This window comes from Pteropus alecto, unplaced genomic scaffold (genome assembly GCF_000325575.1).
Source record: "Pteropus alecto unplaced genomic scaffold, ASM32557v1 scaffold22, whole genome shotgun sequence".
In the NCBI taxonomy this organism is placed as follows: Eukaryota; Metazoa; Chordata; class Mammalia; order Chiroptera; family Pteropodidae; genus Pteropus; species Pteropus alecto.
In genome coordinates, this window is record NW_006434839.1 from 7,514,136 (window position 1) to 7,533,237 (window position 19,102).

Here is a 19,102-nt window from a genome sequence, read left to right on the forward strand (position 1 = left end):
CCAGTGTTAGGCCACCTTATTTCCATCTTTCCTTGCCTTTGGAGCTCTGCTAATTTGTACTTGCTAGAGACGGGCATGATGCAAGCTCCCTGGGTTGAGAAGGCCCGAGTGATCTAGAATGTGTCATGGAGGGTGGGATGCTGCTGTGGGAGGCAAAGTCTTGTCTTTTATTCCTGCCTCTTTCATCTCTTGCTGCTGGACTGATATTCCTTTCTCTCAAATGCATGGTGCCAGGATGGCTTGCTGGGGGAGATGATGACAGATAACTACTTTCGAGTTCTTTTAGAAATGTTCCCCCTGGTCAAAGCAGGGAGAAAAACATCTTGACTTTACTCTGACTCCCAAAGCTAAGCTAGATGCAAGACAAAAATAAACCTGTGGCTACTCCAAGAGAAAAGGCCAGGAATCTTTTGTGTGTCCTTCCAGCGCGCCTTTCTGGAATGAGAAGGGAACTGTTGGGGAAAGAAGAGGCAGTAAACGTGATGTAATATTTGGTGTGTGATGCTTTGAGCCTCATTTTGCAAGAATGACCAGACTAAGCCTGGGGGCAAGGGAAGTTTTCTTGATTTAAGAAACAGGGGCTCCTCGGCTCTCATCTCTAAGAAAGCCATTGCTACAATAAACATGCACAGCCCCCCATCCCACCTCTGTGCTGGTGCTGACCCCAGCCTGGCCAATCAGGCAGCTGAGGAGACGAGCTTGCTCTCTCTCAGAGAGCCGGGCATGGGCTTCCCTTCTAGAATCCCACTGTGTCTGAAACAAATCTCACCTCCTTCTTTTCCTAGAAAACTCTCCACAGACAGGGATGTGTCCTTGACTGCTGGTTCCACTGCCTTTTCCCCACTGGGCACATCAGGCACGGCAAAATACAAAGGGCCCCACCAAACAACAAACTACAAGGGGCCCCACCAAAAAAAAAAAAAAAAGTCTTTTTCTTGCTGGAAATCAGTGTAAGGGAGGCTTCTTTCAAATTTTGATCTGGGAACAGGTCTCTGCACTGCTTAATATCTGTTTTTATGTCTATTCCTGTGTGTTGGCAAATTTCCCCAGCTGCCTGAGGACCAGAAATGTATGCCCTTTTAGACTCTCCTCCCCGAATACCTCCTAAGCTGCTCAGCACATGTTCTTGTTGGTGGAGGTGATGCTGACCAGCAAGGCAGTAGCCTCTGCCTCCCACTCCCTTCCTGTGGTAACCCCCAGAAACCTCAGGGTAGGGGTACAGTGATAAGGAAGCCCCAAGCAAGACCTCAGCCAGAAGGACTTGGAGGTAGAATCTGGCTGCGCCCTCGATGCTCACCAGCTGAGCATGTTGGACCAGCGTCGGGGAGGCCTCAGCTGTGGAGGGGGAGACCTGACTCTGGACGATCTGAGCTTATGCCACCTGCTCTCCCCCTTTCCTTCCTTACATGGTCTCCTAGAGGAACAGGAGCCAATCAGCATTTATAAAAACAGGGGATGGGTGTCGGCAAGTAGAGGTCTACCCTAAATTAGCAACTAGGATCTTTGAGTTTGTACACCCTGTAACTTGAGTGTAACTTGGGGATTTCTCTCAGGCGCGAATCATCTTTCTGAGGCCTCTAAGCCTTGGGCGCTTGAGCCTTAAAAGACATGACCCCTCTTGGGGTCTTGAGCCATGAAGTAAGAGGCCTAGGAATGGACTTACTCACCTGAGCCTCTGACTTGCCCGGAGCGGCTCTAGGCCAGAGTGGAACAGAGTCTGTACTCATAGACATGCAGAGATTATTCTGGAGTTTCAGGGAGAGGGCTGACAGACCAGCCACAGGGGTTACGAATTGAGTTTGAGTCAAGTTCGTGGGGATGCTGTGGCTGCCCCCACAGCCATTGGCTCTCCTGCAGGTTGAGCAGGTTCTCCTAGCTCCAAGGGTACTGCACTGAGGGAGGGCGGGGTCCTTGCTTTTCTGGCCTCTCAACTCTCTCCCTGCAGCCGTTCTGGGGGGCAGCAAGTCTCCTCAGCAGCCAAGGGTGGGGTCCTGGCCTTTCTGGCCTCCTCCAGTAAACTCTCTCCCTGCAGCCATTCTGGGGGGCAGCAAGTCTCCTCAGCAGCCAAGGGATCTGAGGAGCTGGGGATGGGGAGTAAAGTGAACATGATCACTCGCTGCTCATAGAACAGTAATGGAATTAACGGGCCCTTAGAGCTCCCCCATTAGCAGCGGAGTCTGTGTGCCAGAACCACTTACGATGTCAGTCCTCCAGATGTCAGCCCGGAGAAGACATAGAGCAGCTCATTTGTCTTACCTCTGGCTGTGGGAAGACCTGCCTGCTCCCCAGAGGAGCATTCCTTTCTCTTCTGAAACTTTTTGGTGTGAACTCATAACTGAGGAGAAGTAGAAAGCCAGGGTTTTCAAATGACTAGTTCTGATTCTACGAAAGATACGTTATGGTGTAGTGTTGTGTAACTGCTTTGAGTAGCAGAGGGGGTCACAGCCTCCCGGAACTCCTAGTCCCATCTCTCTCAGTAACTTGCTGCAGAAGCCTGAGCCTCTTACACAGCCTCCGTGGAGGCCAATCGGTTCATCTGTGACTGGAGGGTTCCCAGGGAACAGTCTTCTGTTCCCTGGGATTTGAGAGAATGAAGAGCAGGAGCTGGTATCCAGGATGGAAATGGGCAATGTGTCTGAGAGGCATTTTATCCAGCGTCCTTGATCTGGAGTCATTGGCCTTAGGCATCCAGCTGGGAGGCTTTGAACTCTGTGAAGTCGTCTATAAAAATAATAAGTGAGTGAGCCTTTTCCAGAGTCTTTGAGAAGGTTCTCAGATAGGTCTTGGCCCCTGCAAGGTGAACACCCACTGGCAATGTTGAGTAAGAGCAGCCTGGACTTCAGTCACTAGCTCGGAGAGGACAGGTCTCTCTTTGGAGGACGGGTCAGCAGTCTTGGCATCTCATCTAGAGAACCGAGGCAGCCTTGCTTCTTATCCTGGGTGAAGTTGTCGGGAGAGCTAGACAAACATGGCTGGAGGTGGTCATGTGTGACAGGAGTCAGAGAGGGACAGATTTCCCAGCGAGGGGTAGCTGCCTCCTCGCGCCTCTGTGAGAGCAGAGCCGGGGCTGTGAGAGCAGATGTGTTCTTTCATCTCCCTGGCTGCTGGTTTCCCTGCTGAGCGTCAGCTGTGTTTGGGGGGATATGATTCCTCCCAGTTTCTGTGGGCCAAGCAGTACCCACTTTGTCATCTTAGCGTGACTAGACTTTGGGTGGCCCTTATTTTGGGGTGCTCCAGGTTCATCGTCGAACACTGTTAGCGACCAAGTGGGCAGCTTTCTAAGAACCCCAATCTCAAAACATATGGCTCTGAATAAGAGGCCAGGAGCCTGGAAAACTGCAGAGAAGGAAGACAGTTAACTGGGAAAATGGGATGGGCTAGAACCGTAGTCATGATGAGCTCATGTGAAGTTACAAGGTCAAACTATGCCCAACCAGTGTCTGTCTAGCCAGTGGCTAATTTTCACCTCGTTAGGAAAAAAAGGATTTGAAAAGACTTGACCTCTGACAACAAGCCAGTGGTTCACCACCAATTCAATTCAATTTAAAGCACTTCAATGAGTTAACCAAATATTTGTGAATTGCTTGTTGTATCTTCAGTGTCTTACTAGACACCGTCAAGGCACGGTTTCTGCTTTTGATGATCTCATCAGTTAATTAGGGAGAGTAAACATTTATACAAGGCCTAGCTGGAGAGAACCACGGCTGGGCTGTATATAAATATGCATCTAGAATTCACTCTCTGGTCAAGAGCTCTTTGCTAGTTTTTAGATCTCCAACTCATTGCTTCTGAGAAATGATAAAATCCTGAGTGCCATGTGTCCCTTCAACTCTTCCCATTATAGGTCTGAAAATAGTAGCTGTTTTCCTCAGGGAAGAAATAACATGTAGATACAGAGGGAATGAGGTTGTACCTGGTTAGGAAAAGGAGTGATTACTAGATTAGATGTTTGCTCCTTCCAAGAGATTAAAGACTTGATTTCTTGACTTGCCTTCATCTCTTCCACTTTGCTCCACCCTTTCTATGCCTTGGCCTGCACCTAAGCTGACCATGTGTCTGGGCACCCTCTTTAATAAACCCCCAGTTCTCCAGGGGAATTAAAAGCTCTGATTTATAACATATGTCAATTTCTGTGGTATAAATATTACCACCATGGTGAGCTCAAGCTGGTTTAACCAGATTACAAAATTCCTAAAAATTTAATGATCAGCTATCTTGAACTGGAAAGAGCTGGCTCCAGCCTAGCACTGGGAGTCCCCTCTTTTTTGAGCTTGTCATCACTGACCACTTCACAGATCTGATTGGCAGAGTGGCGACTCCACCCGCTGACCACAACAATTGGGAATGGTAAGTTCGAGGAAGAAAATGTAGCTCTGTTTGGTACTTGATGATCCAACATAATTTTCAGAGCCAGAAACTGAATGTTGAGAGAGGTCTGCGTATTTGTTTGGGTTCTTAAACTTAGGAGAGAAGCCCATCTTTTTGAGATTTGCTGTGTAGTCTGGACAGAAGCCTGGCTCAGATGACCTCTGAGGATTATTAAATCTGTTTTTAGAAAGCTTACAACTATATGAAGCCTTCTGATGGGTTAAGGGATTAGGGCCCTGTTTACAAGGTGGTACCCTGGTCACCTTTCCACCCCTTGCACTGAGCTCTTCTTCCTCACATCTCCTAATCCCCTTTGCTCCAGGGTAATCTCCTTCCTCATCCACCAGAAGTCAAACGACCCCAGGCCTGGTTGAAAACATCAGTACCCGGGAGGTCTAAACTTACTTGGTTCCACCTCACAGGGAAACCCATTCCTACAGTTTCCCCTGGCTCCCCACCACGTTGATGGATTGAGGAGTGTGCACCCATCGACGGGATAACGGGGAGAGTCTGGGGGGCAGTGAGTCTTGGTACCTGTGAGCAGGAAGGAGGAGAAGGGGTCCAATTCAGCTTCTCCAGGTGCTGCACTATTCCCTCCCGTGCTCCAGTGGGAGCCCGCTGACCCACCTGAAGCTCTCCGAGGGGAATCAACCAGACATGTCAGTCAGGCAGCCGAGCGGGGCCAGAAAAATCAATGCTGACTTCCAGACGCCAGGAGAGCAGGAGAGAGGGGAGGTGGAAGGACGAAATGAGAGCATTTGTTTGCAATTCTAATATAACATATCAACAGATCACTGGGCAAAGATGCCTAATGAAAATGTGCATGATGGATGCGAGTGGGTGGAGAGAGGAAGGGAGGGATGGAAAGTCCAGGCACGGGGCCTGCTGAGGAATTCAAAGATATCTATGTCCACTGCAGTCCTGCTGCCAAGGGCAAGGGCCCCCAGACTAGCTAGCCTTGAGCTGGAATCCGTAATCTGCCACTTACTTATCGTGTGGCCTTGGACCAGTTACTTTTTCCTTCTTTTCCTTCTTCTTTTTCTTCGAATGGAGCCATTAGGGATACCGACCAGGTAAGGTTATTTGTGAGGTTAAAATGACATAACCAGGATGGTTGATGCTTGTTTTCTATGGAAGGAGCTATTACTTCATGTTCTTGTTTAAGACACCCATCGTAGTGCCTAGTGCATAAAGTTAATTTCCTTTTCCCCTTGGGGGACATTAAAGGCTAAGGGAGGAGAGGTCAAGCTCAGATGTCACCATCTAGGCCACATTAAGGCCTTTGTGGCGTTTCCTCTCTGAGGCCCTCAGGTGAAATCAACAAAGCCCACTCTTCTCCAGTTCTGCTTTCAGATCTTCTAGCTGTGCGACTTGGGGCAAATATTGAATGTCACTGGGTCTGGATTTCCTCATGCGTAGAATGATGGTAATGATGCTGAGCCCACTGGACTGCTGTGGGGTTGAAAGGAGAGGCATCATGGGAACGTTTATTGTTCTTACCTCACTTTTATTGACATGTGAGAAGTGCAGTCTCGGGTCTGAGCGTACAATGTGTGGTGTCTCATAAACAACTATAAACAACTGTAAGGAGTTAGAACTGCTCTTCATTTGTGGCTCGGGGAGACAGGCATCAGTCTTACCTGTTGTGCTCAAGACCATACCTGTGCATCTCTGCCTGGGCCCACCAGGTGCCCAGCCTCTGGCCTTCTCTTCCTCCATCTGAGCCGGTGTGATCTTGTTCACGTGGTGCAGAGCTGAGCTGCCCCTATCGGGGGAGACGTCAGCTCAGCTTTCAGAGCTGGGCAAACGATCCCCTTCATCAGGAAGAACTTGTGAGTTTCTGCCTTTTAACTGTGGCCTTGATTTCACATTGTTACGTGAGCCTGAGAGGCTGTGTCAACCACATCAGGAGGCAGAACCTCTGAGAGAGGGCACAGGGAAAGCCCAGCAGATGTCCCTGTGAGAACTTCCCGACATCCACGGCTTGGAGTGCAGCTCGGAGCACCCCATGCCACAGGAAGGGGTCAGCAGACTCTCCCAGGAGATCCCAGAGCTCTTTTTTTTTCATTTTTCTTTCCAGACAGGAAAGTGAGGTACTTGAACTGGTCTGGCCATGGATTCAGGCAAGATTTATCAGACTATCAGTTTACCCTCTTTTTAACAACTTGACAAATTTTCAAAGCATTTCAGGCATAAAAAGATGCCACTATCTATCCAGAAGTGTGTCACAGTTATGTAGGGATGAACGTGTGCTATAGACTGAATGTTTGTGTCCTGCCCAAATTTTCAAGTTGTAAGTCTAATTCTCGATGTGATGGTATGGGGACGTGGGGCCTTTGCTGGGGGAGGGGGGTGTGATTGGGTCATGAGGGTGGAGCCCCCATGAACAGGATTAGGACCCTTATTAGAAAGGCTTCAGAGAGCTCTCTCACCCCTATTGCCATGTGAGGACGCAGCCAGAAGAAGGCCATCTCTGAAACAGTAGACGGGCTCCCATGAGACAGAGAATCTGTCGGCACCTTGACCTTGGACTTCCCAACCTCCAGAACTGTGAGAAATAAATGTCTGTTGTTGGTAAGCCCCTCAGGCTATGATATTTTGCTATAGCAGCCCAAAAGGACCAAGATAATACAATAATTGCTGATTTCACACCATGAAGCTAGGTTACTTAGCTACTATCTCTTGTGGCACTAGGCAACTAGATGCATCCTCGGGTCTGTGAGGTGCGTTCTGTGGACGTGACCCGTAGAGGTACTGACGAGGGCTGGATACCAAGGCAAGCTCACCCACTCGGCGAGGGCTCTAAAGACTGGAAAGAGAAAATTGAGATGGTATGGGATGTGAGTTACTCTAGACAAAACTCTTCTGCTCCAGAAATAGCGCAGAAGAAGAAGCAGGTGGCAAGTTTGGGATATTAAGCTACGAGTGTAAGTGTGGCTGTGGCGAGGCAGTTTGCTTGGCTGGATCAGAAACTTAACGAGAACCGAGCTTCTGGAGATGTCTCTTAATGGGCCCAATGGTGCCGGTTTTCGCGGTACGTGAGTGGGAATGGCAACTGTCAGATCCTTCTATACTTCTAGAAAAATGAGTTAGCATGGATGCTCGGAAGGTGACGGACGGCAGGGCCCTTGATGGAGGGAAGGCAGAGAGTATGGGTGGCTGCATGCCCTCACTCAGGTACCGCCCCCCACCCCCCAACTGCACACCAACAGCTGCCTGGGGTTTCCGGAACATACTTTTCCCTACTAGACGCTGCCTGTCACTCGGGATGCTCAAAGTACAACAAAAGGCCCTCTTTGTCAAGGAGGGTGTTAATTCCTGACAACACCTGAGAAAAAGAACATTGCTAAGAGGCTAAAAAAAAAGGCGAGTGTTTGATTTCCAAATTTCAAGGAGAGAAGTATGTGTGGGAGGAAATTTCAAAACAAAACTTTCAGATTCTGGAAAAGAGTATTAATGAGGGCTGATAATGCTCTTAAGTTCATTTAAATGTTTTCGATCTGGCTCAGTTTGTAAGCAGGGCATCTGGGGAGAAAGAACTCCTGGAGTCCACCGGGGTGGCGTGTGGCCCAGCTGACGCCTGTTTTAGTATGCATGCCGAGCGATGCTGAAGGAGTATGTGGTCCTCTCCGCTCGTGGTTACGATCGGTCTATTGTTGGGTTTCCTGGAATGGAAGCACACATTTTTTAAAAAGAAGCTATGCCAGAGACATTTTAATTTGAGAGAAGTGCCAATTTTGAAAATGAAGGGGAACCCTGAAGATGCTACATGTCGGTCTTTGGAAGTTTTCTCTGCTGAATCCTTCGATAACAATATTTTCCCTTCCACCTAATAAAGAAAGGTTATGGACATGGGGTTCATTAAGAGGGGTGTCTCTAAAGAAAGGCTGTGTACAGAACAACCCAGCGGGAGCACGGCCGTGACCATCAGCAGCATCATCATCACCATCCTTGGTTCTCATCGACAGAGCACATGCAGGAAAACAGGCCACGGGGCCCCCTGGCAGCTGAAAATCAACTCTAGAAACATCCAGGCTGAGAGAGCAGAGATGTCACGGTCATTTAAAGTGTCAATTTCTCTTAGCATTCAGAGGGAAGAAATAATACACAGAGTATCAGCTGAATTGGGTTCTGGGAAGAAAAATGCCCAGTTGACCGTGACTTCAAGCATGACTCCTCTTTCTGAAGGCAGCCCAGATGACAGGAAATTTCCCCCAAAGAGAACATGGTGTGAAAACTATGAGGCTGCTGATTGCATTTGCTTTGCTATAGGAAAATGGCCACAAAGAAAGATGAGGCTCTGAGCACTGGCAAAGGAGTATCTTCCTCCTGCTCTTCCACATAATTTGAGGGTGCTGGGTTCTGGAAGACTCCAGAGGTGAGAAATGGGGTAGAGAGGCCTGCCGCCCCCAGGACAGGCCTCGGTTGGTCAGTCTCTCGGTGATAAAGCCTGTGGTGGTGGTCAGAGGCACAGCCAGGACAGGAAAGGCCCAGGCAGTCAGAAGCGACACTGTTCGTAAGCAGCTACTGTGGTCACCCGGCTGAATGTTCCAGCCTTGGGCACAGTGTAGGGGTCTGACTTCTCAGGGCTGTGCCAATCCCCAAAACCTACAACCTTAAGTCTGTTGGATCTGGGTGAGGTGATGAATGAAAGGGTCTTCAAAAGGGAGCCACACAGGAGATCAGGAGGCAGAGGCAAGGCTTCTGGGGGGAAACCTGCTTTCTTTTATACTGAATTGTAAGCTCTGGAGGGCCTGGGACTGTCTCTGTCTTAGTCTCTGTCCCATGTGCGCCTGGCACTTAGCCCGGGTCCTGGGCACAGCGCTTCATAAGTACTTGCCAAATGCATGAAATGAGTTTGCAGAGGGGATATCTTGAGTGGCAACATTTGGGAGGTTGAAGGTCAGCAGCATCTAAAAGAGAAAGAAAAAGAACCAGAAGACGCCCGTGGAGAAGCAGCAGATTGGAATCCAGGAAGAACACGTAGGTGGTGGGGCAAGCTGCCCGTGGGAGAGAAGCAGAATTCTTGAGGCATTCCCAAGAAGACAGGGGTAGGAAGGACATCTGTTCAAACTTCTGAAAATGGGTTGGGTGCTGCAGGGAGCTTCATTTTTATCTTTCTAGGTTTTTTTTTCCCCCTTTGTTTCTCTGTTTGCTTGCATTCAATCTCACACACTAGCTGCAGGCTCACCCCAGCTACCGTCCCCTGGGACTTCTGTGGTCCCGGGCCCTGAAATCGAGGCTGGTTATTAAACATGATTCTTTCATCTCCTGCTCTTTGCTCCCGACTAATAGCATTTTCTTTACCCCTTCAGACCTGGGTCTGTTCTCTCTTTTGCCCTTGGATCTCCTAGGCCGGCCTCCAGCGCCAAGTATGAACCTGGGGCCCCTCCTCAGATGGGACGAACAGATAGTTCCCCAGCCTTGGGAGATCTGGGGCCTCCTCTCACCTCCGACTCTGACGGAGTGGTGACTCGAGGCCAGGCGTGTCACTCTTGCACGTAATTTCCACGCAGAGCACGTTGGTGATATGCTACTTTGTGAAGCAGTTGAACCTCCTTGCCCTCAAGGACCTCCTTGCCCTGGTGAAGCCTCTGGCCTCGCTAAGCTGGGTCTGCCCTTGGGATCGCCCTGCTCGGATACTCAGCCTTAGCTGACTGTGGCCCACCATTCTTTGTGAGGCCTTTTTTTTCCCCCTGACTGCCAGCCAGGCAGTAGGATTATTATTTGACTAAAGAGGTTTTTTAAACGTGGTAGAGTTGAAAGATATATCTCTATCTCTATCTCTATCTATCTATCTATCTATCTATCTATCTATCTATCTATCTATACACACATATATATAATGTCATTTTTACATTTCATATTATACATATGAAATATACATGTATATGTGTCTATATATATAAAATATAAAATGCAAAAAGGCATGAAATAAACTCCAAAAGCATCATTAGTGGAATGAACACACAGACATGCCACCATTCTACATCCTTGGATCCGCAGGCAGCGTCCTGTGCTTCTGAGTGAGTGTTCCTAGCTCGGGGATGTCCGTGGGAGGTAAAAGCATCCTGTTGTTGTGACCGTTTCGATTTGATGAGCGGTTATGGAGGACACGCTCTAGTCCAGGCTGGGTAGCGTAAACCCAGAAAGCATTTACCGCGGCCTGAGGAGCTCCCAGCCCCCTTTACAGCTCAGTTTTCCAAAATACTATAAAAGGAAGCATCTTGGTCAAGATTTCATAGCAAGTTCAGTGACAAAGCCAAGTTTAGAAATCACTATCAGAATTTGCATTTCGTTGCAGTATAGGTGAGATGTGGTCCTATGGGGCAGAGGTAGTTGTGGGCGGGTGAGGGATTGTCTGGGACTGAGTCAGGAGAAGTGGGTTCCATCCCTATTCCCGATGGGAATGCACCCTGTGAACTCAGGCCGTAATATTGTGATTTAACCTGGGAGAAACCCCAGGGTCCCCTTTTCCTATGAGGAAGCTGGGTCTTCAATACTCTCTTAGATTTTTCCCATGTATAAAGTAGAAATAAAGATAGGATTCTTACTGTCCTTACCTTACATGGGTTTTAGGGAATAAAATGTGAGAACAGCTGTCAGAATGTTTTAGAAAAATAATAAGTATATAGCTGTCTTCATCTGGAAGCAGGTGTCATTTGCTTATCAACCTTCCTCGCTCTCATTCCCTTCTAAACCAGGTGAAGTGAAGCCCTGTAGAGCCTGGCAGGGTTGCTGCAGAGAGAGTCAGATACAATTTTTTAAAACATTCTACGTATGGGCAAAAATCTCACAGCAGCAGCCAGGCCCTGACCCCTGTATAGTTGGCTCTTTCCACAAACAAGTACCTGATAATCACCCGTCATGGTGAAATATTTGATTTATTCTAAGAGGTTCAGTGGAGGGGCCTTTTGAAAAAAGGAAACTGTGTAAAAACATTTTGCTAGCAGCTTTGGGAAAAGGGAGGAAGGAGCCGAAAGAATTACGACCACACACCCTTGGAATTGTTATCATATTAAAGCTGTGTTCCATGAGTGGACGGATTTTTGGATGCGGCTGGGTATCTTGCCTCTGGACAGTGAAATTGCTATCCTCTGCCATAGAATAAATTACCTGTCAGGCTCTTTTAAGCAGTTTCAGGATGGTTAGTTTGAAGACAGCAGCACGAGATGGGGAAGGCAGGCGGGGCTTTGGGGTAAGGAGAGTGTATTTTCAAAAGTTGCCGGTTGCGTGTCATAGTGTTATTTGCTGTGTCATGTTGATCTGGTGTGATTTGACAGCTGCATGGGAAAGGCAGCAACCTCAAAGAATGGCAAACTGCCTTCCAGGTGTTTGTCTGTGCAACATATGTCTGTGTAAGGCGGTGGGGAAGGGAAAGTAAGGCTTCCTTTCAAACACAGGGATCCTGGCATTTTCCTGCACGTTGAAGCTCAAAACTTTTATGGTTGTCTCATTATGAGGAAATGGGTTACCACTGATTCTTATAAAGATAAAAGTGCGTTCTATGGCAGTAATGCGCAAACCCCACCCAGACTCATGGACATGTACACACACACACACACACACACACACACTGTTTTCCACTAGCTCACCAGAAGCGTACTATTCTAATCACATCAAACTTCAGAAAGTGCCACACTGTTCATTTGCAGCATTAGGACATTTTCTGAGATTACCTGGGTAATCTCCCAGTCAGAAGAGCCTGGAGGACCACAGGTAAAACGGAAACTGTGTAAAAACATTTGCTAGTGGCTTTGGGGATAGGGAGGAGAGAATAAAAAAAATTACGGCCACAAACTTGATTGATCATTTATTGCACCCACATCTGAGTTCAAGGCTTGTCCCTTTGACCGGTGGTTTGCAAATGTGTTGATTCCAGAAGCTGTTTGAATAGCAAAAATGCCCCTCCTCCTTTCATAAACATCCCTACCAAACGTGTCACCTAAGGTGAACAGGAAGTGTGGTCATGCATTGATATATGCATATGTGTAGGTTTATACATACGTATGTATACATGCATATATGTATATGTGTGGATATGTATATGTGTGTGTGTGTGTGTGTGTGTGTGTGTGATATGAATAACCCAATGCATTACTTCTTCGTGTGTTCTAAAGTACAGTGGTCACACATTTTGAGAGACCTGTCTGCAGACAGCCTGGGGGATCTTCAGAGATGGCCAGAGATGAACTTGTTCTTGAGGACTGGACTCCGCGATTGCCGAGCCCAACTAGGTGGGCCTGCTACATCTGTGGGCCATGTGTCTGAAGTTGTGGCACCTGCCAGCTGAGCGTTGAGTGTTAGGGAAGCTGGATCTGGCAGAGACTATTTTCTGCTTCTTGATTCCCTCCAGGCCAGAGAGAAAAGGAGAACTGCAGTTCGTGAATAATGCCAGGGCTGCTGAATGAACCAGGGGTGGTTAACGTTCTCGCCGATAGGAAAGTACGTTATGCGTGGTAATAACGAAGGTTAATGCTTGCCGCCTGGGACGAAGGGTGTAAAATGGACATGCCAGTTCATCTCAGTGCTGGTGGGGAAATTATGTCCACAGGTTTCATAGAGTCATGGCACATTAAACCTTTGACACCATCTTACAAAAGTTTTTCGACTTACTACCCAGCAGTGGCCAGTTGATTTGGAACAAAGCTTTTTCTTTTGATGTGCTGACAATCGGTCACAAGGAAGATTGAAAAGAAAAACATTAGACCAAACATGGAATTGTCGATGTTAAGCACATCTAAAATGATACAGAATTGTAGTTCAATAAAAAACCTATTGAGTTGTTCGTTGGTGCTGGGCATTGGGTTACTCCGGGCCAGTCGCTGGCAAATGGCAAATATGAACTACTGCCACAGTCTGAGATCAGAGTCTTTGCTTTACCATTATACTATATAACATTTTAAAATATCTAGTGGACTGATGCTGAGATTAGCTGGCTAGAAATATCATCCTACACTAATAATCATTGTGTGGCTGAGAAGTTCCACATTTATCTAGGTAACGTGAACATTAGCCATGTTGTAAATAATAACATTATGTACCCAACACCCCCTATTTTTGCCATGTCATTTTAGACCTTAGATCAGGGGTTCCCTGTCCCCAGGCCGTGGACCAGTGCCCTTTCATGGCCTGTTAGGAACCGGGCCTCACAGCAGGAGGTGAGCGAAGCTTCATCTGTATCTGCAGCTGCTCCCCAGCACTAGCATCACTGCCTCAGCTCTGCCTCGGATCATCAGGCATTAGATTCTCATAGGAGCACCGGTCCTTGGTGCCAAAAAGGTTAAGGACCACTACCTTAGATGATGAGGGGCTGAGAAATAAAACAAATGGATGTTTATTTAGCACCTACTACATGCCAGGCACCATGCCCAGTGCCCTATCCATGGATCATGTTGTAACAGCAACCCTCTGAAAGAGCTGCTTTATATCATCTATATCTTATAGATGAGGAAATTGAAGCTCCAAGTGGTCACATTTTAACTAGTCTGTGTTCTTAACCACCCTTTAACCCGAGTGACTCGCATGTGCTTTTGGAGTGTTGTGTGCAATCGCACACACACGCTTTCACACCTCTAAGTGGTGCTGAGACTTTGCTGCAGAGAGTGCACCAAAGACGAGCTTCTCAAAGCCGTGGCCTCCCCAGGTCAGAGCCCACTCCTTCTCAGGAGACGAGTGTCACTCTCCCACAACCGCGGGCACACAGTGAATGTGACTCCAGCCACCAACCTTTGATTTGCCTCCAAAGACTTCCCTCCACCAAACCCTTGGCTTCATCTTGGCTCTTGCTAACCCCACCTTGCCTTCCTTCCCCTCCTCTTCAGCTCCCTTTCTCAGTGGGAAAGTGGTTTCCATCTGACGTGAGTGAGCGACCTTGTCAGGCTGCCCTCTGTAATCACACAGGCCCCCTACCTGCTGACACTGTACAGAGTGACAGGAGTGGCTCTGTTCGTGTGCGTGCCCACGTCATCACAGTCATCACCTCTGGGTGTTTCTGTATTTTCAGGCTGTGTGCAGTTAGTGGCGTGGGTCTCTTTTTCCTTTGTAGGGGTAAGGTGAGAATGAGACCTTGGAGAATCAATTAGGGACCGTGGCCGCTTGGTGGGAAGGTGCAGATCTGGGAGCTTTTTTGGCCTTAGATGCAGCTCGTCTTCCATTCATGGTCCTGAGCTGCACTCAGTCACATAGACACCCCCCACCCCAACTCTTGCATGTACACCCACACACCACCAATTACTGTGGTTTCATTTGTGGAATGTGTGCATCTATGTGCATGCACACACGCGTGCGCACACACACACACACACACACACTGTAGTCACATCCCTTCCTGCTAGATTTCTGCCCCTTGGGGGTCAACTTCATCCGGCCCTTGACTGACGTGAGCCCAAGGCCATGAGGGGAGAGGCAGTGAGCTGCTTTCTAGCTGTTGGCAAAGATCTGGACTTTTCGGGATTTGACTTTTTATGCTCTGTGTCCTGACTATCGTGCTTCTGGAGAGCCTCTTATAAGTGCAAGACAGACACCCAATACTAGTTGGTGGGTCACCCGGACTGGATTCTCTTCTCCACGAGGTCAGCTAGTAGCCTTTTTCATCTGAGAACTCAGAGAACCAAGGAAGGGGGGACCTGGAAGGAAACTTCCTGGGACGTTCTTCCGCATCCATGATGTTGGCTTCAAAGTCAAGATAGGTGTGTTATCCCTGAACGAGTCACACTTGTATAGAATGGAGCATCGGGGGTACGGCAGCCAAGAAGTCTGAAAAAAGCCAAGGCAGATGATTCCACGCAGCTCCTGCAGTGGTGGCATCCGAGTGGCCAATAATCCACGTGTCCTCGGTCCTGAAATGCCTGTTCCCATCTGTGGGGAATGGTGGCTGTGAAGTCAGCGCACAGGACCACATTTCAGCACAAGGCTGAGGATTTGCACAGGTCACTGCTGGCTTGTGGCAGACATCCTTTAGCCTCTCCCTTCCCCAGCTCCCATTCAATGACCTTTTCACTAATTTCTGTCCTAGGCTGATTTTAGGTTTCCTGATGCCTCTCAAGTCCTCAACCATCAGCTGAAATGTGCAGGGGCCCAGTTCTCCAGCCACTTAGATGGGGGACGTTTGAGTGAGAATTTTTCTCTGGGTCCCTCCAAGGGCTGGAAACTGGGAGAAAGATAGCCTTTTCGCTTTGCCTGGGGTTTCCCCCCACCCCCCACCCCCCACCCCCTCTGGCTCCTTCTGCTGTATTTCCAACAGTGACAGCAATACTTGCAGTTCGGGTGCAGGTGGAGAGCTGGAATTCCTGAAGCCGACTGGCTCTGCCCCCGTTGCTCATAATCTATGGGGCAAACCTTCCCCTGTGCCCCACTTCCCTGGCTCCAGGATAGCTAGGCAAAGTAATTATCCTGGACAGCTGTGTAGCGTTCATTGCCATCACCTTACCTCATCGGCCCCCCATTTTTCTCTCTAGCTGCTTAAAATATAAACCAGACCCCTTGTCCCTCTAGACGGACTCCCTTCAGAGCAGGATGGAGTGTGTTGTGTCATATGTCATCTGATTTGCAATGTGTTTGGCTGATTGCCAGATGGGCATAGGAGGAGGGAGGGGCAACGCTGAGTGTGCAGAGGGCAGGGAGTTCAGTTTTCTGGGGACAGTCTCCAGGCTGACATCAGACCCAGCGGGTGACTTTGACAAGTTGTTTGCCTCTAAGGCTCCATCTGTGGACCAGAGGAAACCCTGTAAGTCACCAATCATTTTCTGGGGACTCGAGGAGTCTGGGGTCTGTGTAGGAAGTCCCTAAGCCATAAACCCTTCCCTGCAGGGTAACTCTAGAGAACCTCAGTGCAATTGTTCTCTCCATCTCCAACTCACCGAACAATGGTTGGAAGCTGCTGGTGCCTATTTCCTGCTGGGCACCGACCTTGGCCTTTGCCCTTAGGGGTTATCCTTGGACTTCAGCTTAGAGCTTTGCAAGAGGCAAGAGAGGAAAGAGCATTCCAAGGTGTCAGAAAGGGTGGGAAGAGGGAGATGTGTACAGGCTCAGTCAATGTGCCCACAGGTAGCCACCCTGGCATGCTGGTGAGCAGATGCCACTTGTCACATGGGTGCCCAGGGGCTCACCAGCACAGAGATAAGCATCTCCTTACACATGTCACTCACACAGACAACTCCCACACTTCTGTCAGGCTGTGCCCAGACTCCGGGTCCCCCTACCACTTTCCACTCTCTTCGACACCTCTCATCCTCCGTCCCTTCTCCAACGAACCTCACCCTTTAAGCTCTGGCCTCTCTTTCCTTTGCAGGCAAGTGGGGATAATCAGAGGCTTAGTGGTCCTTGTGCTCGGGGAGGAGCCAGGCCCCAGTGGCGGCCATCATGGAGTAGGGCTGAAGGCTCCATCCACAGCGCTGATTAGAATAGCCTGCAGTTTGAGCAACTGTAATAAGAAGCAGTTGTCATGGAAACCGGCTCTTGATGTTGTCCAGATTTCAGAATGTCTCCCCTCTCCCCACCTTGGTTATTTTCCTTCCTTCCTTGTCTTTCCCCTGAGGCTATTGCTACTCGTTTGGCAGGAGCATGTGGGTCCGCAACTGAGAGAAGACTGCGGATCCCAGCCAGTCTCCACCATGTGGATGCCTTTCTAAGTGAGGACATTGCCCTGTGTGGCCAGGAAGCTTGAGGCAAGACAGACACACTTCCTGCTTGAATCTTGAAGATACAGGCTGGTGTATCTGGATGCCAGAAGCATAGTCTGAGGCCCTGGGAAGCGCCCTTTATGCATGGAAAGGGGGTAGGGAGAGATCTGCAGACCAGGAAGCTGGGGGGCTCAGCTCTGCCTGCTCCCCAGTAGAAGCCCCAGAGTAAAGCAGCTGAGAGGAGGAGACAGACTTGGGCTCTTCATCCCAGGTGAGAAATCAGAGGAGGGACTTTGGTTTTCCCCACCTGTAGGGCCAGAAATGCTCCCCATACACCTGCACTAGTCAAGGTGTCGCCAAACACAGCAAAATGGGAATCACGTCCCTTGATCTGACAGCATCCATCCCAAGAACGTTATCAGGCTAAAAAGAGACAACAGATGGCGAGCTCTCTGGAAAGGAGCAAGTCTTACATAAAAGAAATCGTCGTGTTTGGGACTCTACTGTGAGACAGAGTCGGAGCGATAGGACTTAAGAGCCCAGACACGTGTGTCTTGGAGAACCTCTAACTTCTAAACTTGGACTTGCTGAACACTGCACAGTGCCGTGAGCCTGTTCGCTCCCTTCTCCTCCCTCCTTGCCCACCAGCATGGGCAGCTGGCACAGGTGTGGCAGAGATGGCAACCAGCTGCATAATAGGGGCTGGGCCCCAGGGACAGGCGATGTGGATACCCCAGGTGGCCAGAGAACCATGGAACTGAGGGTTGAGTGTGAATTGTGACCAAAAGGGATTATTGAAATTCGGTGCCGAGAGTGCCAAATCTGATGCCAGCGAGGCTGCTGAGAGGGGCCTGGGGGTGGAAAATGAGAGCAAAATGTCAGGAGCGGCGGAGACGTAGGAACAGAACGGGAGGGGTGGCCAAAGGTGGACAGCGTCCCTGGAGTCAGGTGTGGCTGCGTGGTGGTGGGCGGGCTGGCCAGCCTGGGCTATAGGCCTAGGTTGGGCAGTTACACAGTAATTGCTTTAGAAGGTGCTGAACAAGCCTCTTTTGGTCGATTGGCACTGGTCGCTAATCCCTAGGGATCTGAGTCCTCATCGGTGTCTTCTGTGTCCCCTTAGCCTGGGCTCTGGCCTGTTGGCCGTTCGTTTCTAATTTTCCTCCTCTGCCTGCTAAGCTGAGTATAAGGAGGGTGTGGAGGAAACTTCGCAACACGGTAGTTCTTTCTAGCATTCAGGCGAGATGCTAGATGAGATGCCCAAGGACGGCCCAAGTCCTTTCTGCCTCGTTTCTCAGAAGGTCTGGAGGATCCCAGGTGGGTACACAGGCCTGGGGGCCTCTCCTTCCAAGTGATAAATGAGCTTCACTCTAAGTTAGGAAAACGGTAAAAGCGAATGTGATGTCCAGCTGATTCTCTGTTCCAAGAACAGGAAGGAAGCTTCAGAGGCAAGCCGGCCACTCTCCTCTTTGAGTGGTATCCGTGCTGTCTCTGAAGGGGCATGAACGCTGCACATAAAACTCAGAAAAACATCCTAGTTAGGACAGTTCTGCCTGTGGTCACATGCTTCCTCTTCCAGGTGTGTTTTATTTGTTGTCCTTTACTGCCAGCCACCTGTTCAGCACTAGCTGGCAAGGCGGGCGCGAAAGCCTTCCTCGGGGTTTAGGATAGAAGGCGTTCGGGATGTTTCTCGTCCACTTCAGCGACCCCGAAGACGTGTTTCTAGCATCACGTCGGTCACCGTGATGAAGGGGCGACATCAAACCGGTCACTGCAGTCGCACAGCGAACATCGCAGAGTTGTCATAAGTGATGAATGATTTTCACTGTCGAAAAGACTGATTTTTTTTTTTTCCTCTTCAAAATTTTTACTCTGGCGAGGAGAATGTCCATAATAGTCTGGGAATGAAATATTAGCTCCTAAGTTGGCCAACCCGGTCAAATGCTTCAACCTTGTCCTTGTCCCTCTTGCCCATTTGGTGTCAAACAGAACTCGGGAGCAAAATTACACGTACGAGAACAGTAGAATGATCGGCATGTACAGTGCTGGAATGGCGACGCGTCGGAGAGACGGGACCCTTCTAAGAATGTATCATAATTCTTTGCAGGGATTCT

General features: G+C 49.1%; 1 protein-coding gene across 3 annotated transcripts in view; it reads left to right on the forward strand.

The window, feature by feature from the left end:
- Window positions 1-19,102, forward strand: part of PLXNA4 (plexin A4) — a 418,764-nt gene that overhangs the window by 112,737 nt on the left and 286,925 nt on the right. The window lies entirely within an intron of this gene.